This window comes from Carcharodon carcharias, chromosome 13 (assembly GCF_017639515.1).
Source record: "Carcharodon carcharias isolate sCarCar2 chromosome 13, sCarCar2.pri, whole genome shotgun sequence".
Classification (NCBI taxonomy): domain Eukaryota; kingdom Metazoa; phylum Chordata; class Chondrichthyes; order Lamniformes; family Lamnidae; genus Carcharodon; species Carcharodon carcharias.
The window spans coordinates 96,808,222-96,830,653 of NC_054479.1; the positions used below are offsets into that span (position 1 = coordinate 96,808,222).

At 41.3% G+C, this 22,432-nt stretch overlaps 1 protein-coding gene across 3 annotated transcripts in view; it reads right to left on the reverse strand.

Annotated features, from left to right (window-relative positions):
• cald1a (caldesmon 1a) overlaps positions 1–21,863 on the reverse strand; it is a 203,007-nt gene extending 181,144 nt beyond the window's left edge. The window contains exons 1-2 of one of the 3 annotated variants that reach the window (XM_041201871.1): positions 21,718–21,863; positions 1,149–1,256 (exon numbers count right to left, since the gene is read on the reverse strand). The gene's annotated coding sequence lies outside the window, so the exon portion shown is untranslated. Of the gene's footprint in view, positions 1–1,148; positions 1,257–21,310; positions 21,330–21,717 lie in introns of those variants that run through there. The other 2 variants (XM_041201870.1, XM_041201872.1) reach the window with 2 other exon arrangements.
• Between the last annotated feature and the right edge of the window lie 569 nt (positions 21,864–22,432).

Genomic DNA, 22,432 nt, shown 5'->3' on the forward strand with positions numbered 1-22,432 from the left:
CAGTTTGCAAAGCAAACAAATAACCTTATTTTTACCATTAAAATGTGTTGTACATGGTATATGGGATCTCCCCATATACTTGATTTCTCTCTCTAATGGACAAATAACACTGACAGACAGATGTATTTCAGGCTAAAAACTGCAAGATGAGTTTATTAAGAAATCAGGTTAGCAATAGCAATATTAAGACAAATAGCATATTTAATTAGATTATAATGGCTGGTTAGCTCAATTGGCTAGATGGCTAGCCTGTGGATGAGGTTAACAAAGGCACGGGGTTCTACCTGCCTTCTACCCCGATCTGTAGTAAAAAAATCATGGCACTTTACTGTGGTATGGTGATTAATCACCAAGGACCAGCCTTCAGACAGAGAACTAAAGAAGAATAGGATAAAACCTGGTGTAACTCAGTGTCTATCACAACAAATGTTAATCAGCTTAAACGGCTCCTCGCAGTATTTTAAAGAACTGCTTCTCAATTAAAATACCTTTACATAATAACGTACAGGTTGAGGTTTTTAATCTCACTACCTCCTTGAGACTTGCCCAATTTGATTTTTCGAGTGGGCTTCACTGCTGCCTGTAATAAATAGTAATCTCATTAAAATATTTAAATTGTGGTACCAGACAAGTTTAGGGCCCCAATGAAATTCTGGTCTTCCACTGGTCACTCAGTAATCCCCCACCTGGATTGCCTCCTTCATCTCCTTTAGTGACACAGTTTCGCTCTACTCTGTACTTGAGCCATCTGATTTCCCAACCTAGCATTTAGTGAAATGCCCACCAGTGCTTGTTCAGTGCTGGCAGCTTGCCATGCACATTAAAAAGAGGCCTGACTATAAAAATAGATCTGGCTTGCTGCCAAAATCATCAAGCGTGTGGAACAGATACACCATTCATCTGATTAATGCCAGGTATCAAAACTGTCCCCACAGATTCCTTAGCTAACCTCTGCCCACAAAGCTATACAGAGATTAAACGGTAAGGTAAAAGGCATCCTTCACAATTAAACAGACTGACAATCAAAGTAGAGTTTAAAGCATCAGCAGTCTCCCAGAAACCAAATCAACAAAACAGCCATCTTTCATGACACAGCCAAAGGCCTCCTGATGGAGCAACTGAAACAACTCATGCTCAACAATCATTACTTCTAATTCCTGGGTGAATTTGCTATCCAATCATTAGCCATGGCGAATCACATGCCTTTGAAGTGTCATCTACATGTGAGTCAAAGTCCTTGGGTTCTTCTACCATCCCTAATGCAAAGAAGCAGAGAAAGGAGAACTTCCATCAGTACTCATGAGCAATGCCCAAATAAAATGACCACAATACAGACAAGATCCTTATAAAAAAACAAATTTATTTGTTTTTATTTAAAATGGATAATTTATAATAAATGATGTTAATTAGGGCAGATCCATGATATGACATATCTTTGCATTGTCATCCTGACTGTATTTTGCTTTGTTCAGTAAGCACCTAACATGTTACAACATTTGTATTGAAATTAAATTTTTGAACCAATATCCATTTTTAATAATTCAATACTTTTTGGTCAATAGGCAGCACTGCCACCACCAGCTTTTATGACAACCTACAATTGCTCGGGTTTCGAATTAACAGGGATTGGTTTAAAGGCTATTCCTCCACTTAGTTTCCATCAATACTCACTGTTGATGGATAGATGTTGGTTTCTGGTAATTCACACAATCCTTCATTGGTCACAAAAGTTGGATTTTCATATATTACATTAGCAAAAGTGGCTTCATGAAGAAGGGTGTATGCTTTAGATCATAATCATGCCATACTGTAGTACAAAATAGGATTTTTTTTCACTCTGAAGAAATGTAGACACGTCACCTATAAAGCCATCAGTGAAATAATGACTCCCAAATCTGATGATGGCCTGCAATTCCATGAGATTTACACTAATTGCATGGATGGTGCAAGCACTAAACACAATCAAACTCGTCACATATGAGTAGGTTGATTTGATGCAGATCTGAGCACCTTTGTCAGTGTTCAGTTCCTTGCAAACACAAGTCTCTTCTTGTGGTTTTGGGGAACTGTAGTGCTGTTTTCCTTGAGCCAATGGCAGATTTTCTCATGAAGGCTTCGGCTCACTGTCTAGGTGTTAATCTTCATCATACTGCTTTCCCTCAGCAGCAGGAAAACCTGAAGTGCTGACTCCTGACCGTATATCATTTGATCAATGGTCACTGAATTCTTTTTGAGTTGCTCAGATCATGGTAGAATTGTGAAGCTATAGTGCTAAAGTAATTGGATTACATTTAACATCAAGGGTTTGACATGTTTTGCTCCACATGTGAAGGTTTTGTGCAATTGCAAATAGAAAAATATGTTTGTTAGCCTTGTTCTTTGATTTCTCTCCACAAAAATAGCAACTGAAGAAAATGAACTGAGAGAGAAAGAATACTGAGGGATTGGAAATGGAAGTGTTAGGAAGTCTTGGTCATGACATCCTTCATTGATAAAAATTGTGTCGTGATACATTAACGTTTCTGTTGCGACAACTGCCTGTGCAACAGGCAGTAATCTAAATTCAGAAATTTGCACTCTATAACGTGCATAATGCATGCTATAACATCATATTGCTAAAATCATTTTTAGAACAATAAATATATTAGTGGTCAGGGATGGTACAGTAATTAGCGAACAAATATGCTGTGAGTTCCTCATGTGCCTACTGAAACAATTGCAACATTAAGTATATAAAAAGGAGAAAGGTGAGACGAGACCGGGAGACCCAGCAACTGATGTGGTCTATCGGATGGTGTAACTAGTGCACCCACACTCCCATTCCTCAAGCATGAATAATGTCAACTCATGTGAGAGACAAAAAATTAAACCAATCAACAGCAGTCTTTTTTTGGGAAATTCTCTGGCAAATTCCTCCCAACTTCCCAAAGCAATTGAGCAGACTTTGGAAGACCATGGTAAGACACAAGGCATCATTAGATGTACCCAAACTAAACATTTGTTCCCACTCCCCATCTATCTCAGTTTCCTGAAAGGGAAGCCTTTGCAGGATTAGTCTTGACCATCTCCATCTATCAGTTTGGTTACAAAGAGCTTCAGGCTTCTTACCCCATTTTACTTTTGATACTCTTAAATAGCACTGTTTATTAAAGTAAAATGTTTCTATAACCTCTTAAAAATTCATAACATCTTTCTCTTCTATTACTTCCCTGGGTAAGCTATTTCACATTGTTACACTCAGCTTGGAGAAACATGTGCAACTTGATAAAGCCAGGTTGAAAATAAATACTTGTTACCCAGATGCAAGTGTGTCATAAGTGCACTGATTGATGGTAATGCGAGTCTTGGCCTTGGGGGGTCAGTCGATTTTGGAATAGTTACGTTGCCTTTTTTTATAGTTCACTTCAACTGAACTCTACATGATCAGAGAATTTTGTTCTTTTTTATGGCGATGTTCCAGATACATTAGAGATATTTACTCAGTGATACATCATGAACAGTCAGGACTCATATTCCCTTCAGAGACCATTGACAGTAATGGAAAGATTTTATGATAAACTTTTATTAAATGTTAGCCTGTGTTATTATTGTAATTAAAAGCATTGCATGTAATTAAAACTACGATATGTCTCATTACAGATATCATTCCTTATGTGAGGTTGATAGTTTTGAGTAAGATCATGTAGAGGCCCTTTGGGTCTCTTTATGACCCCAGAAATTACCCTGACATTTTTCCCTGCTGTACTTGGGGCAATATACTGTCTGCCAGATGCTGATAAATCTGCCATGATCTCATATTTGAAGATATGTTTGGTTAGGATAAAATGTCTTCAGCCAATAAAAGTGCTAAATCTTGGGTGGGTCGATTCCTACATCAAACTAACGTCTCCAACAGCGGACAACTGAGGGCTGTAACCATCTTGCAGCTGGTTTTGACTAATATATCATAAACCGCTTGAAGTAGGTCCTTAATTTTGCTTTATTCATATCTTATCTACTGCCATTACCCGAAGTTCTCTTGGACCACAAGCCATAATAAATTATAAAAGAAGCTGCAGAAAGAATAGAATTTGCAAACAAGCTGAAGGATATTAGGTGGGACAACATTTAATAGCTGGGCCATATTTAGAGAAAAGGTTCATGTTAGGTGCACTTACATGACGAGATATGTGTTGAATGGAGTTGATTTGGCTTCAAAAGCAACTGAGTGAATATGAGGCACATACTCCTACAAATTAAAAAGAATGCAAGCTTTCTTTTTATGCTTTGGATCATCTAAATTCATTTTTGTATTATTACCTTTCAGTTGGCATATCATCCCTGCTACCTTTCTGGGAGTAATTTGCAAGGAACAGTAAGATTTTTGCAATTCATTCCAGAATAATTCAAAATTAACAGTTAACAGAACGTATCTGGCAAGAACTATTTGGAACTGCTCACTAATAGCAAACTACTGTTTATTGGCTCTCTGTTAGGAGAGATCATTCCAGCACTCTTCCCTGATACTCTATTCTATTTCAGTACTACTCTATTTTTTCCTTTTATTCACTTTATCTGATATGGGGCAAAGCCAGCATTTGCTGACCATCCCTAATTGTTCTTGAGAAAGTGGTGGTGAGCCACCTTGAGCTGCTGTAATCCATGTGCTATTGGCACATTCACGTCTGTTAGGGAGTTCCAGGATTTTGATTCTGTGACGGGAAAGGAAGGAACACCGATATATTTCAAGTCAGGGTAGCATGTAGATTGGGGGAAACTTACAGGTATGGACTTTCCATTTGCTGTCCTTATTCATCGAAAATTTGGAAGATGCTATCGAAGGAGACTTGCTGCAGTGCATCTTGTATATGGTACACACTGCTGCCACGATGTGCTGATATTAGAGGAAGTGAAGGTTTAAGCTAGCGGAACTCACGTCGATCAAGTGGGCTGCTGTGTCTTAGATGGTGTCGGGATTCTTGCGTGTTTTTGGAGCTGCACTTCTCTCCTAATCTCTGCATATTCTTACTTATCATGCATTCCTCCACTGCCTATGTACAAAATGTGTGCCTCTTTCCTAATCCTCAAATTGTTTCATTATGTCTTTATTCATTGGTGGAATCCCACTAATGTTTAACAAAAACAAAAAATGCTGGAAAAGCTCAGCAGGTCTGACAGCATCTGTGGAGAGAAAGACAGAGTTAACGTTTCAAGCCTGTATGACTCTTCTTCAGAGCTACAAACGTTTAGTTTCTTTATATTTCCTGCACTCTGTTGAACACCATTTTAAATGTTTCTCGTGGCTCGTCTACATCTTTGTTTGCTAATACAGTTGTCCATTTTATTTTCCCAACTTCTATTTTCAGCCTCTAAAAATCAGCTTTTTTCCAATCTAATAATTTGATACCCATAATACTTACATCCTTTCTCTCATATCAAAGCATCTTATATTATGGCCACTATTACCTAGGTTACCTTTTACTTCTTGTATCTGCTCTGGTACATTCCCCATTACTAAATCCAATAGCGAATCTTCCCTTGTTGAGCTTTTTACATAGTGGGTTAGAAAGAAGTCCTGTGCACATTGTAGGAACTCTATTTACTTATCCCCTTCAAATACCTCATCCATCCAATTAGCATCAGTGGAGCTGAAATCCCCCATGATTACTATACTGTTTTTCACTTCTTCTTCAGTTCTCTGCCCAAAGGCAGATCCTTGGTGATTATTCACCAAACCACAGCAAAGTGCTGTGATTTTTTATTCTGGGTAAGGTGAGGAGGCAGGCCCCAAGTCCATCTCAGTTGGAACGCGATTGAACCCCAATCTGTTGGTGTTAATCCAATCCACTCACTCGCCATCTAGTCAACTGAGCTAACAGCAGCCTCCACCTTCCCAGTTTTTTTTTTTAAACACAATTTCCTGATTTGGCTTCATATTTCTTCCTCCACCTCCCTTCCACTCTTGGGTGGTCACAGACTACACCGGTTAGTGTGATGGATCCTTTATTATCTTTTAACTCTATCCATATGGATTCTATTTTTGTCTTGCTGATAGCTGCATTCCATTTTTTTACTGCCATAACATTACTTCAAATGAGCACAGATACCCCAACTACCCCATTCTAAATATGTTATACCCTGCAATGTTCAATTCCCAGTCCTGGTATATCTATAGCCATGTCTCAGTAATCCTTACTATATCTGGTTCTTCCCAATGCATGATTACCTCCAGCTTCCATTTAATTACTGCCACTGGCATTGCTGTGCAGACATTTTAACTCATTTTTGGTAGGTTTTCCTCTCACGTTATGTTTAACCATCTTTTTAAGACTGCTGTCCTATAACTCCACTTATTCTACTGCCATTAAGTTCCCTTGCTTAATATTATTTCCCATGTTCTCCTGCCCTGTTTTCTTTACATTTAGGTTGCTTACATTTCTTGTAGATCCCATCCCTCTCTTACTAGCCTGAAATCTTTGCACCTCTCTTATTTACACTTTTCACCAGGACACTAGTGCTTTCTGGTTTAAGTGAACTCCATTCATTAGCATAGCTCCTTCCTGTCCTCAAACTGGTGCCAGTGTCCTGTGAAAGAGGAACCCCTCTTCCCCACACCAACCCTTTAGCCACATGTTGAGTCTCCTGATCTGTCTGCTCAGAGGCCAATTTTCATGTGACTTGGGCAATAATCCAGAGATTATTAATCTCGAGTTCCTGCTTTTTAATTTAGAGGCTAATTGATGATACTCTTTGAGCAGGGCCTACTCTTTGTTCATAACAGGACCTACTCCCTACGAACATATGAATTAGGAGGAGTAGGCCACTTGGCCCCTCAAGCCTGCACCGCCATTCAACAAGATTATGGCTGATCTAATTTTAACCTCAACTAAACATTCCTGCCTACCCCCAATAATCTTTCACCCCCCTTGCTTATCAAGAATCTATCTACTTGTACCTTAAAGATAATCAAAGGCTGCCTCAGCCACCTTTTGGGGAAGAGAATTCCAAAGTCTCACAATCCTCAGAGAAAAAACTTCCTCATCTCTGTCTTAAATGGGTGACACTTATTTTTAAATAGTGACCCCTTGTTCTAGATTCTCCCACAATAGGAAACATTCTTTCCTGTCACGTCCCCTCAGGATAGTATATGTTTCAATCAAGCACTCCCTGTTCATAACAACGTCGCTTGTTCCACCATGGACCTCCCTTCCTCCCTTTCCAAGTTCCTCTTCAGCTGTTGTGGGATGGCTGTTAACCTGGCACTAGATAATACACCCTTTGGGATTCTTCAGTTATCTACCCATCTAAATATAGAATCTCCTATCATGACCACATTTCGATCCTTCTTTGCACCCACATATTGCTTCATTTTTTTATTATTTATTCATGGGATGTGGGCATCGATGGCCAGGCCAGCATTTATTACCCATCCCTAGTTCAGAGGGCATTTAAGAGTCCCCCACATTGCTGTGGGTCTGGAGTCACATGTAGGCCAGACCAGGTAAGGACAGCAGATTTCCTTCCCTAAAGGACATTAGTGAACCAGATGGGTTTTTAGGACAAACGGCAATGGTTTCACAGTCATCATTAGGCTTTTAATTCCAGATTTATATTGAATTCAAATTCCTCCATCTGCCGTGGCGGGATTTGAACCCAGGTCCCCAGGTCTCTGATGATTGAGTCCAGTGAGAATACTACTATGCCATCACCTTCCTGGAGCTCTAAATAGTACTGAACATTGTCATCAGCAAACATCCCTACTTCTGGGAAAGCCATTGATGAAGCAGCTGAGGATTGTTAGATCTAGGACACTCCCCTGAGTAACTCCTGCAGTGATATCCTGGGGCTGAAATGGCTGGCCTCCAACAACCACAACCATCTTCCTTTATGCTAGGTGTGATTCAAACTAGTGGAGAGTTTTCCCACTGATTTCCATTGGCTTCAATTTCACTTGGGCTCCTTGATGCCACACTCGGTCGAATGTTGCCTTGATGTCAAGGGCAGTCACTTTCGCCTCACCTCTGAAGTTCAGCTCCTTTGTCCACTTTAGGACCAAGACTACAACGAGGTCTGGAGCCGAGTGAACCTGGCAGAACCCAAACTGAGCGTTAGTGAGCAGGCTGAGTAAAGTGCTGCTAATTGATAGCACCTTCGATGACACCTTCCATCACTTTGCTGATGATTGAGGGTAGATTGAGACGGTAATAGGCCAGTATGAATTTGTCCTGCTTTTTGTGTACAGGACATAACTGGACAATACTCCAGTTGGGTAGACATTAGTGTTGTAGCTGGACTGAGACAGCTTGGTTGGAAACATGCCAAGTTCTGGAGCACAAGTCTTCAGCATCACAGCCAGGATGTTCTCAGGACCCATAGCCTTTGCAATATCCACTGCCTTCAGTCATTTCTTGACATCACGTGGAGTGAATCGAATTAGCTGAAGACTGGTGTTGGTGACCTGGGATCGCAGAAGGAAGCCGAGGTGCATCAGCCACTCAGCACTTCTGGATGAAGATGGTTGCAAATGCTTCAGCCTTGTCTTTCACATTGACATGCTGGGCTCTACCATCATTGAGAATGGGGCTATTTGTTTATTTAATTTTAGTATTACTCTCTGATATTCCATTCCATTTCAGCACTACTCTGATATGATATTGTATTGCAGTACAATTCCCTGATATTCTAGTCCATTGCATTACTAGTCTCTAATACTTCATTCCATTTCACGGTTACTCCCTAGGTGTAGGGCAAGACTGGGATACTTGATGCGTACTTTGTATTGGTGTTTACTAAGGAAGATCATGCTGATAAAATCTCAATCGAAGCAGAGATGGTAGAGAGCGCGGGATGAGGTGAGAACTGAAACTGATAGGAAGGATGTACCGAAAAGGCTAGCTATGCTGAAAGCGGAGAGGACTCCTGGTCTGGATGGCTTGTATCCCAGGGTGCTAAGGAAGTGTGGATGGTGATAGCAGAAAGGCTTGTTATAATTTTCCAACCTTCCGGAGATATGGAAGAGGTGCCAGAGAATTGAGTGGCAAATGTAACCCCTAATTCCAGAGAGAATATGGCTGGAATTTTCCATTCCAGGCCTAAGTCCCGTGGCGAGGGGTGTGGTTCCCACCATGGAGCCCGGTGGAAATTGACGCTGAATCGCACAATGCTGGGTTTATTAATTATGCAGTCGGGGGTTTCCCAGCATACTGCGCAGTGGGGTGGGGTGGGCTTGTTGACACACGCCCTGCTTTCATATCTCGGCTCCACATTTAAAAGGTGTTCGGACATCAGCTTCTTTGTCGCGAACCCGCCATGGAAGGAGGAGATGGCCCAGTGACCCCAGGGAGCTCTGGCCCCCAGATGCAGCAACGCTTCCCTGATGTGCTGCTCGATGCAATGGAGGCCAGAAGGGGCATCCTGTACCCCAAGGCTGGAAGGAAGCGGCCGAGCTGTCAGACCAACACTGCATTGGAGGAAGTCACCAGGGTGATCAGTGCCCACGGCCTCCACCGGAGGACTGCCCTGCAATGCCGGAAATGGATGAACAACTTCATCCGTGCCGCCAGGATAAATGAACCCTCAGCTGCTCACACTCATCTCACTGACTGGTGGAGGGGACGTGGGCCTCAGTGGCAAGGGCACCATCCATGCAACCCATACATAAAAGGGCTACTCAACATGACAAGGTGATGCCTCATAACCCCACTGCATTCCATCTGCAGGTGAAGAGACCACTGCAGGCCCCTGACCCTTCCACACAGAGAGCTCAGGTGCTGTCTGGAGTTGGGGGGGCAGAGTGGCAGGTCAGCTCAACTGGACAACTGCTGGGAAACCCCAGCACGTAGCACTGACAATGCTACAGCATTGACAGATGTGAAGGGCAAAGGGAGGCTTCTTGTACATGGTACATAAGGGCCCTGGCAAAGATCCTTGCCTCCCTGCACATGCATGATTCCGGGCGACATAGACCCAGCCTGGGGTCTCCCTCTGAAGAGTAGGCTGACCCAATTGCTCTCAATTTTATCTCTTTGCGCAGGAAAAGTTAAAACTGATATTTTGTTCCATTGCAGTTCTACTGTTACTCAATTCCAATTCTGTATTATTCTCCAATATTATTGGGGCAAATGTCCCAGCTGTGAGGGCTTTAGTCAAATGCAGTCATCAACTACACACATGACCGACAGAGGCTGACTTGCACAGCTCGGATCTGCCAGCAAGTGTTGTCACTTCTTGGCAGGTGAGTGCCAAACACATGAAAGGTACTTCATCTGACTAGAACTTCACCCACCCACAGATGCACTTCCCTATTGCCAGCCTGCAGAATAGTCTTTCAGCAGCTTATGCAGCTACACTGTCCACCTCTAGAGCCTAATTCCCCCCTCAACATGCTCCAGCTGCAGCCAGAGCCAAGCCAATACCAGCTGCCTTTTCTGCAGCTACGTGCCCATCCACAGGGCAGAGGAAATGGATACCGAGTTGCCAGTGGAAGGAGGCCAGACCCCAACAGAGTTTAAAGGTGAAGTAGCTTTTCTATGATGAGCGAGCATCAGTGCCTCAGGATGCACAGACTCACACGGCAGTTCACTGCTTAAATCTGTATCCTCATGGTACAAAGGCTACCTTCACAGCATTGCCAATACCCGACTAGGTGTCTGTCACTGGAGGCCCAGCCATTCCCTGCCTCTCACAACCCCTTTGCCCTGCTCCAAGAAGGTCCAGCCTAATGACACATTCTCTTATCTCTGAGTGAAATTTGGCAAACAACAGACTGTGACGAGTGTGCTACACATTAAGAAAAACAGAAGAAATGTGTGTGCAAAGGTCAGAATTTCTTGGAACAGGGGAATGGCAGAGAATAAAGGGGGCGGGGTCCGCTCGCTGAGGCATAAAATGACACGGGGTGATGTCGGGCGCAGCTGAGTCGGCTGCACACCCAAACTGTCAAAGGCCTATTAAGGTCATTTAACAATTAAATCATTGACCTGAGCTGACTGTCCAACCTGAAGGTTGGCGGGCAGGTGAAGAGCCCAGGTGGTCTTCGCATTTTTCATGGAACCTCATTCACGGGAGGTATGAGGTTTCATGAACATTTTTAAAGTGTTGGAAAAATTTTTATTAACATCAATGGACATGTCCCAGCTCATGTGTCAGTTTCACATGAGGCGACATGTCCTTAAAAAAAAAAATTTTCCCTTTATTCAATATTTTATATATGAAACTAATCACCTAGGGAGATTGCTGCACTTTTTCGTGCGCACATAAAATGGAAGCGCACAGCCAATCGGGAGCACGCCCACCCCTGCACAACACCCTCCCCCCCACCAATGGGGAGAAAATTCTCCCCAAAGTGTAGATTGATTGAAGGATAGAATGCCAATGGAACAGAGTCAGGTGCCAGCTTGAATCAGGCGTATACTTGTCATGGGTCAACTGTACAATTTCCACTCTAAATCCATGCACTTTATGAGGTAATATTGAATAAATCTTTGTAAGTATAAGCTAGAAATGACAATTTGTGTTGCAAGCTTAATGTGCTTGTGTGATACTATCCACTGTTTTAGTGGTGAAGCATAAGGCATTTAATGCCTGCCTTAAAATAGCAAAGAGAAATATTGTGCAAAGATTATCACAAAAAATATCTCTATGTTCATATTTAATATTTTGAAGGGGGAAGCTTTCTAATAGGAAGGTGATTGTATTTGGATATTACCCACCAATTTCTACCTCCGAATGCAGCATGATCCTAAAGAGAGACAGATGTAGCTTCAATGAGATTAACCAAAGTACATTTGCTTTATTATCCCTAAAATCCACCCTAGGATTGAAAGGCACACTGCAACATTTTTCATTTTCTGCAATGCATTTTTTATTTCAAGTGATCACTTAGGACAAGTACGAGCTTGCAATTCTAATCATGTTCCCATCCTTTCTTACAGCCGAACGGATGAGGAGAACTCCCTGAAAAACCCAGAAAGGCAACATACATTAGCAGCTGATTATACTTTAAATATGTCTGTACTTGGTCTTGGGCTCACTTCACATCCATCTAAGGAGTTTGGTCAGAGCAACTTGGCAAACCTCCTCTCTCCCACTAGATCTTTCCATAGCTGCCTCACACAAAAATGCCTGTTCACATTTGATAGGCATTTAGAGTTTCCGACTTTGATCTGTCAAAAGAATTTGAGTAAAAACCTAAATGAAGAATGTTAATAGAATATTATGTTACTTTATAAATATCTGCAAACCATTAATTGCATATTTTAAAATACGGCAACAGGGGAACTTCTGCCTTTACTATTCTGTGACTCAATATTTTTGGAATGTTCAAAGTAAGTTACCTTGAACATCACCAGAACAAGGTTTGGCGGTATGTCTTATACAGTGAAAGAGAACAGAACATAGTGTACACTGGCCCTTGTTGGTAAGGGAAAGTTCATTACCAGTTATGGAAACTGAGTAACTGCTGCTCTTTAAATATTTAAAGATGTGTTAGAGCCCTAATCATTTAAAATCGATTACTGTCAATTTGCTCATGAGTGTAACCATTGGGTAATATTGAGAATAATAAATGGAATAGCACTTGTGAAATACTGTCACTTCGACTTACCAATTGCAACTTACAGCAGCAACATTTGTTGTTTGGAATTCACAACTTATTTAGTTGTGAATTCTAAAATACAGTCATCAAAATCTATTTTAAAATGTAGCTTTACAATAGTTAAGACATAGATCAGTCTGATTGTTAGCCTTGAGCATAGCTGACACTCAAAACTGACATCAATGTGGGATGAGTGTTTTTCCTATTTGGAGGCAGGTGAAACATCTTCTGCCCATATGCACTTTGCTTCACAAGATGTCGTGTCAACAGGTTACAAATGCATATCTGACCAGAGTGGGCCATGGCTCAATGGTAGCACTCAGGCATCAAAACATTGTGGATTCAGAGAATCAAGTGCAAAAAAATCTAGGCTGATACTTCTGTGCAATACTTAGAACCTGCTGTGCTGTTGAAAGTGCTGTCTTTTAGATAAAAGATCCAAAGGTAAAATTTTGAAAAAAAAGAGATAAATTCTCTCTGATGCCCTGGCCAAATTTTATTCCTTGATCCACATCATTAAATCAGGTCATCTGCTTATTACAGGTATTTCAATGCTGTTTGTGGGAACTTAATGAGTGCAAATTAGCTGCCATGTTTCCTGCATTACAACAGTGACTACACTTCAAAAATACTTAACTGAAGGCACTTGGGACATCCTGAGGTTGTGAAAAGTGCTATATAAATGTAAGTTATTTCACTCTTTGGGAACATCACCTCCAAACCTTACACCATCTCAACTTGGGGAAAATGCTGGAATCCCATACCCAACTGCATTGTGCAAGTACATTCACCACATGAACTGCAGGGATTAAAAAAAGGCAGCTCACCATCACCTTCTCAAGAGCAATGGGGGATGGGCAAGAAATGTTTGCCTCGCAAGCAATGCTGGTATCTCAAGACTGAACTGTATAAAATCCTAGAAAACTCAAGGATCCTTGCTCCCAGTTCGATGAAGATGCAAAGAGAGGTCAGAAGCAGGGAATTTTAATAGAAATACGTAAGTTTTTAGAAGATGAAGCTCGTAAGAAGAAACATTTTCTAAAGTTCTTACAATATATGAGTGACTGACGCTTATTTTATTCACTGACAATAGTTTTTTTTAAAAATGCTAGTGGACCATAGGACCGTAGGAGCGTGAAAATTTTTAAGTTCAAAAATATGAAACAGAAATTGTGTTTCCTTTTTCAAACTTTTCTTTATTATTTAAACGAATGCATTATTTAAAAAAAAACAGGCACATTCACTAGCACTTACAAATGGACTTCCTAGTTATGTACAATGGGTTAATCTTCCATTATCGTTACCATAGGTCACAATTTTGTTTGCCTTGAAAAAGACATGACTCAACTCTTAAAACCCAATTTCTTAACTCTTAAAGAATCAATGCCAGTGTTGGTGTCATTTATCTCAGAAAAGCAGTGCCTTCTTAATTCCAGATTGCTGCCCAACTTGACTCGTCTTGGCTTTTCACTGAGCCAATGAACATTCACCCATGATTTGTACTTAACTATATGATCTTCTCTAGTTTCAGAAAAATTATTAGCAACTATGGATAAAGTGCCAATCTTTTGACTTGCAGTGCTGCACCTGACCTTGTTATCGCTATTGGTCGCATCCAATGTTTAGTGATCTGATTATACACGCAGCAATGCAACAGACTGAAAATGAGAATAAAAGAATCCAGTAACATTCCAGATGATTGCTGGTGGTTGACAATAGGAAGTAATAAAATTTAAGGAGTACTAAATGTTTCAAGTAAAAAAAGACAGTGGGATGAAATGATGTAAAGATGAGCAGATTAGGAGGGCAGCGGTTGAGGCTGCACTTAAGGAGCTGATAAAGTGGAGAAAAAAAGAATTGAACACTTCCTTTAGGGTGTAGAATGTGCAGGGGAATTCAAATGAATGTAAGAGACTCCATAAATGAGCAAGTATAGACCAATTTAAAAATAAAACTGGTGAATTACAGGAATCAGCTGTAGCCTGTATCTTTATCCACATACGGAAGACTTGAAATTCTGATAGCTTCTCAAAAGCTCATTACAAAAAAACTGCTTTTAAATTTCAAACATGTACATGTTTTATCAGCACTGAACAAAGCATGCCATTCTGAAAGATAAGCATGAAATAAGCAGCAGCTTGGGACTCCAACTTTGTCTATATTTAAAGGTGTACCGCTGTCAAGGCACGTGTTATACAGAACGGAAGCTCATGGCTCCAAGCATATGAGCTGGCTAGCCTCTTTGTTCAGTATGGCTGAGAGACAGTGTGTGTTCACAGCAGTCTTTCATTAGTTCATCCACTTATTGTCTTGCTCGACTCAAGCCCCATGCACAAGATTCTTGAACCACTTAACTAGGTAAGATCATAAGATCCTTCCTCACGGTTTTCAAGTCTTCTGCGTGCAGATAAAGATAAAGCCACTACAGCTGACTCCAGTAATTCACCAGCTTTATTTTTAAATTGGTCTTATACTTGGGGTACTTTCTCTTACTTAGGCTGATAGTCTTTATGATGAGAGGGGACCACCCATTGGATATGAGCATCCTTGTTGGACATCAATTCAGACTCCACTTGCTGAGGCTGTCTGAGTGGGGTTTGAATCCAACCCTTCTGCCTCAGAAGTGGGAATACTACCCCTGAGCCAATGGCCACTCAACTTTTGCATTAGTGCTAACGTACCATTAGTATGAATGCAAAGTTCCAAAGAAGAGTCATATTGGACTCAAAATGTTAACACGGTTTCTCTCTCCACAGGCCTGCTGAGTTTTTCCGGTACTTTCTCTTTATTTTGGATCTCCAGCATCCGTAGTATTTTGCTTTTATTATACTATTGGTACTGATGCGTCTCAAGCATGTTGATCTAAAAACACAGATTGAAGCTTAGGCAAAATCATATCCCTCGGCTGCAAACTCCTGAGAATTATTTTAGCTCCATCCTCCTTTCTGAATCAGTGTGGCAGTGGAGATCAGAACTACCACTGGGAGGGAGTGCAAGGAAAAAATCAGTTGTAAACATTCTCTTGCAGGTCAGCATTGTCAAGTAAGGAGATGCTATTGGATCATTGGTGCCCAGCAAAGTACTTCATATTTTTCTACATTGGACTATAAGTGTCAGCCAGGAACATCACCATCTGTTGTGGTGCAGCCTTTGATGTTCCAAGAAATGACCTATCTGAAAATGCCACAGTTCTGCACCAATTTAGGGCTATTTGTCTAATTCCTTTAAAGCAGTACAGATAAATTTGACTTTACCTGCCCAAAAGAAAGGCAAAAAAAAGGGACTGCATCCAACATTACCAAAGGAAATCTAAGATACACGAGCAAACCTATTGGTGACCTGGACTTCGCTGTTTAGTGCCACCATTATGGTGATGTTCAATGACAGTGTTGTCAGTTGTACTATATTAAGAAACCAGTTCGTTTATGCATCCTAGATCTAACCAAAAAAGATTCCTATGCACAACTAGATATAATCTCTAGCTACTTTTACACTAGTCTCTCAAGGACATAATGGCACTGAATTTCCTCAGCCCTTCCACCAAATCTCTGCTGTAACTCTGGGTATGCTGGGCCCCAACAAAATCCCCAAATTGGGATTTCGCTTGGAGGAAGAGCTTTTAACCATCCCTTAAAAGCCACTGATGTGTTGTAGCAGGTCTACTGGTGAGGAATCCTTAGACTGGCTGATCCTGTATCCCTGGCCTTAAGGGACCTGGGACTGGAGGCCAGTGAGATAAGGTGGTATCAGCATCTAGAAGGGTGAAAATGGGCAGCAACAGGGGAGGTCCATACCCATCGAGTGGTCTGGACCCCTGAAAGTAGTCATTTTTCTTTCAAAATTTTCATTATCGGGCCCCTTTTAGAAGAAGCTAAAAGGAGAATTCAATGAGGACTAAAAACACCACAACAACCACCAGAGCATATGGCAATGTGTGGTAGGGAGGTACCTAAAATGTGCCTGTAGAGGTACGACCTACTGGCCAAGAAAATGAGGTACACTCCGAACTACAGCACAGCTGGTGCCAGGATGGACAGCACCAGCAGGCATAATACCAGTATAACCGCAGTATGAATGCACTTTTGGTATAAATTGTATTGTAACCTATTGTGGCTTTTGACCCTTGAAGGCTTCCACATTTAACATCCTTGCTGTCTGATCTGAAAAGATTTTGGCTGTGAAGTGCTTCTCCTCACTGCCATTGTTCCCATTCTTCTCTTTCAAGATGCTGGTGCAGGCCCTTCCAATCTCCAGTTCTCCATCTGCAGGTTGCTGAAATGCCTATTGAGCCATACATTTTGTGCTGACACTTCACCAAACCACTTTATAATAAAGGGCCCTCAACCAAAGCCCCAATTCCCTGCTGGCTTCTCCTGGCAGGCACAGCACATCTCCCACCCAACCTCTGCCCCATACGCTCCACATGAAAATGTAATTCTTCTCCCAACAAAGTGTCTGCAAAGGAATGCCAATTGATTTTTTGTTTAGAACGATAAGACTATTCATTGCTATAAAGCAATGGAATTTCTTATAGAATTAAAGAAGCGCACAAGGCTACAGTGTTTGATGAATTCAGCCTGTTATTTGTTTTCTGCAGTGCTCACTTCTGTTTTACAACTTCAGCTTTAACCCAAAATATATAATACATTTTAGTGACTGATGTCTCAATCAAAAAGCACAGAAATAAATAGAGAGAATGCAAAGCAAGCTCTATTTTAAAGATGTATTTTTTTGGCTTGAATAAGAATTCCTCTAATCATAAGCTCCAGTAAGACTTTTCAACACATTGAAACAATTCTCATAGAAATTCTTTTATAGTTTTAATAACGTAATCAAAACTCACTAGAAATCAGTAACATGCAATGTTCATCTTTTTTGTTTTCCGTATGTACAGTTCTTTGTTTGACACACCCAACTCTGATTGAGACGATGAGTAATGACCAACGCCCATGTCCCACCAGTGTCATTTCCTCACTAAGAAAAATGGCAATGCTATAGGTCAACTCACTTTTCTGAAATTTTCCCTCCGTTCCTTCTTTCCCTACCCAAGTGGAAGAGCCCTCAGGTCAGCGTATGTTCAATGGGTTCGGCTGAGGACAAGAACTCATCACATCAAAGACCTCTTGTGCATTTATATCAGGATTAAGAATGAGAGATAGTACCAAAGTAGTGTAAATGCAGCCTAACTGCAGAATCAGGCCTTTACTGAACAAAATGGATTGAGATCCTTTGGAGGAGAGAATCTCATCCTACTTTGCTTTGGAGTCAGTTCTGTCCTTTACACCTCATTTTGCATGAAATCCAAGGTTGAGGAGTATGATTGCATCCAGAATAGGCCTCAAGTAATTTGTGGTCATCTAACTAATTACAAATTGCAAACTCAAGTTGAGTTCTCATCTTCTACGCAAGTCAATGGCACTGGAATAATACAATCACATCAGATAAGATTATGTAATTATGTAGCCACATTGGCCATTTAAACAACTGACAAACAGTAGAGAAACAAGCCCAGCAGTATGACTGTAACTGGTCTAGATTTCAAGAACATCTAAACCTGTCAGCATCTAGGCGAGGCCCTTGAAAGCCACAATGGTAACATCTTCACTGGCATCTGGAAACCATGGGGAAATTTAGGATTCCAGTGTTCCTGACATAACAGATCTCGGTGACAATTCTGGATTGTACCAACCCATGATCTGCTTTAATAATGTACATTCTAATCCCTCCTGGTTATTTTAATATTTTTACTTGGAAACTAATGAAGAACAAATGTTGATTTTTTTTCAAAGGAATAGAAAAAAATCAACAGTTTTGCATAACGGCTATTCATTTTTTTTTGTAATTTTCTCCATATTTCTTTCAGACTTGTTCTCCAACTTAAGAGTCAGTTAGCCCGGCCTAAGTATTTCTCCTCACTAATTAAGTCCCCCCAATACCTCAATCCACAGCAGGAGGGAGTTCAAGAAGATGAAAACCTATTTGTCTACTTCCCTTCTACCCAATAGTCACCTATTAGGCGAAGCTGGAGGTCCAGAATCTCATGGAGGCGATGGGGGTCTCCGCTTCTGGCTGGAAAGCTGGCAAGAACCCCGTTTCGCTTTTTCCTGGGATAGTCATTGCATCGTGCCACTCAGGAACTTTCCAGGCCAGCGGTGGGCCATTTCCCAGGATCAAGGGCACCAGGGGCTGAAGTACCATCTGCCGAGAACTGCCAGCCAGCGGCCAACAACTACCTGGACCAGCAGCGCCACTGAGGAGGCAGTGACTGCTGGCAGTATGACACCCATCTGAAGCCTAGCATCATCACTGTATCCCAGACCACAGAGAAGTGATAGCTGAAGGGTGTTATGAGGTAGGGGGAATCGGGTCTGCAGCATGAGTAGGGGTTGCCTTTCAGAGGGTCCCCCCCCCCTCCCTGTCCTAATGCCAGGTCTTTTGATGAGGCACTCAGTGCCTTTAAATAAGGGACCTTCCCTGGGTGCCTGAAAGTACAGAATACATAATTGCAGTGCAGATTCAAAAATCTAATCATTTAATAATAAGACCCTGAAAGCAACCCTGCATGGGTTTGCTTGCTGCGTTCCCCACATGACAAGCCTCCTGCATGCTGCTGGGTTAATAGTAGTTCATTGAGGCCCTTAAGTGGGCATTAATTGGCTACTTAAGGGCCTCAATTGGTGGTGGGACAGGAAAGCTGTCCGCAGGGCTTCCTGCCATGGACTCAATCAGGGTGGAGGCAGAAGGGTGGCGGGGTCCCCACTCGCCACCCTTCCAACTGATTAGATACCCTCCTTGTCTCCAAACTTGCCAGTGGGAGTGGCAGAAGATTCTGCCCTAGGTGATGCCATACCTGCACACATGGAACTGAAGCCTTAACCCCTTTAAGATCTAGGCAAGCATACTATTTAATCCAATATGATATTGGTTTTTAATAAAGTGAGCCAAATCACAAGAATACGTTCACCCTACAGATTTAGCATTGGTGCAAAGCTATTCTGGCTTCAGAGATGTTCAATTTACATATTCAATCAGTTCAAAAGCGAAGTGGAGTATAAATTAAGGCAGTCACAGTCTCTTTCACTCCTGTGTCATGTTGGGCCAGGCTATACTTGCAATACAATTGCAGTATTGATGCAAAGCCAAGCTACTTCACACCGATGCTATGGTTGTGGTTTAAACTAACCCTTAATTAGAAGCTGTCAAAGGGCATGAATGATTCCTTTACTCTTTTGCAGCCCAAGCCTTTCACATAATTAGGGTTCTTCAGTTCAGATCCTCAATCAGATGCAATGTTTTAGCAGCAACTCCCCTGAGTGAAAGCCCAGACGTCTATGCAATCCTGACTACCATCATTATCAGACAGATCTAATGAGGCTGGGCCATTTTGTGGTCTCTGGTTTTCAGTAGAATATTTTCAACTACTTCAATCTAGAGAGTCTCAAAGTTACTAGGGGAGAGCACAAATCTTGAAATCAAAGAATGCTTTCAACCTGTCTAATCTAGAAAGGGTTTAATTAACAAAGAGACAGATAAAAACTCAACTATACAGTGTTCTAAGTAAGGCAAGGCTGCTGTTTAATTTGTTAAGGAGTAATTATACATCTCCAGACAGTTTTGGGTCTTATTATTAAATGATTAGATTTTTGAATCTGCACTGCAATTATTCTGTAGTTCTGTACTTTTAGACAGCAAAATCAAAGAATTACAAAACATGATTATAGATAATCAATTAGATCAGAAACAAAGCAGCAACCAAATTTTTATAGGCCTTGCAAATATGTACAGCTCAAAATACTAATAACTCAATGCTTATGCAAGCAATGTAAACTATGGTCTCAAACACTTGCAATGGACAGAAAGATGCAATGCATTACAGACAACAAATAAATTGGACTTATTTTTCTGCTTGTTGTGCACGTAAAAAAATCCCAGAGCTTTTTTCAAATGCATACTTACATTCCATAGGTCAAATCCATCGTCTGTCACCAGACTAAATTTGCTCCTTATAAGGCCTATGCATTGAGTGCATTCCCTTCATTTTTGCCTAACATGGATGCCTTATCAGATGTGGTTTCACAGAAGGCCAGCAAATATTTAGCTAACCTCTTTACTTTTCAAAATACTGGCATGCCGCCAACTTTCCCAAGCAAATGAAGCAAGGAACTCGCTGGAGCAGACAATTCTCAAGTATGCATCTTAAATCTTATCATTTTTGCTTTGCGCTAATGACTTTAACCCCACGCCCCCCCCCCCACCCCCAACTCCCTTTCCCCCTCCCCCATGCAGTAGGAACTTCATCCAACAAGAAATCGTTTAGGAACATCAAAAGTTGATTCGAGTGTACTATTGGGACATACGATTACATAAATGCTTCTGAAAACCTTTTTAAATAGGCTGATGAGGTGAGGTGCTGGGATACGTGAACGTTGTAAAGGAGGAAAAGAGCTTTAAAGAGCCAGCTCACAGAACAGAAAACGCTGCAGCATTCCAGCTGTGATGATAAACAGATTCAAGCAACACCGAGACTGAAACCAGATATGAACTTCAACAACAGTTTAAATCGGCTGAACACGTTAAGCTGATTAGAATAAAAGTTTGTCCTCAATTTCAAAAAGTAAGAGACCCCACACTGAGCGACAGTTTGCTGAAAAGAGACAGTACTCATTGCGTTTCTCCCCCCGCTATCGACTGAAGATGAAAACATGAGAAGCAGTATTTCTACAGAAAAAGACTTACACGCACTTATTTGCGAGTTGCTCGTGTGGAAAGGTTTACAATTGTATCTTGACTTTTACTTAAAAAGCTGTATGATCCGTTCAATCTCTTCATTCCTTGCTGCTCCCTACTGCAAATGGCACAAACTAAACCTCAGAACATTTCGGTTACTACTTCAGCAAATGAACATCAAACTCCTACAATTTTCCCTTGAAAGATTTTTTCGTTACTTTATTTGTTACATTCCAAAAACCTCCACTGCCTAGTGTACCAATCAGACCGTACTTTCACTCTTCAATTTGGGCGCTTAAAAATTTAACCGACTACATATAAAGTTTAGTCAATCATCTTAAGGCTGCTTCTCCGCAAATCTTTCATTTCTTTGAAGTAATGCCTACTACACGGAATACCAGTAGTACATGCCTTACCTCCGTAGGTTCAACGCTGGCCGGCTTTCAAAGAATACAAGCTACACTGCAGCAAGACGTGCAAGGAAGTACAGGCAGTCAAAACACACACACATACACAGTTCTATTCAATAAAACTCTAGTCATGCTTAGGCCCCTCCCAACGTCAATGCCAAGTGAACACATCTCCCCTATGTTTACAGTTGATAGCCACTAGTATGCATTGTCTGGAGCTTGGTTCTGATTAGGAGCCAATCACCGTGTCTAAACCCAAGTTGAGTCCAGCCTCCGTCCAGGAATGCCTGTCATTCCCCAGGCATGCTCAGGAAGCCACTCATCAAGAAACAAGGCTTAAAACCCCTGAAAACTGTTGCTTGCTGCCAAAAATGTCTTGCTACATGGCCTTTTTTGGTTATCCTTCGGAGGGCCTCTGGAAGTAAATAGTCTGTCATGTATAATCATATGAAATGCTAATGCCAGGGAACATGCATCCATTTGGGCTTTCACTTGGCTTACTAAAAAATTAAAAAGCAGAGAGAGACTTCAAAATTTGGAGCAATCGTACGTATTCTTTTACCTTGGGTAAAGGACAGAGTTTAAAAGAGCCCTGAATTTTGCCTCAGTGCGCAGTACTCATTTTCTACAGCTTATTGAAAACACATGCAAGGGCTGAAAAATCTCATACATAACGCCCTGGTGCAAATGTACTCCGAACAATTTTTTTTTTTAAAAAGCT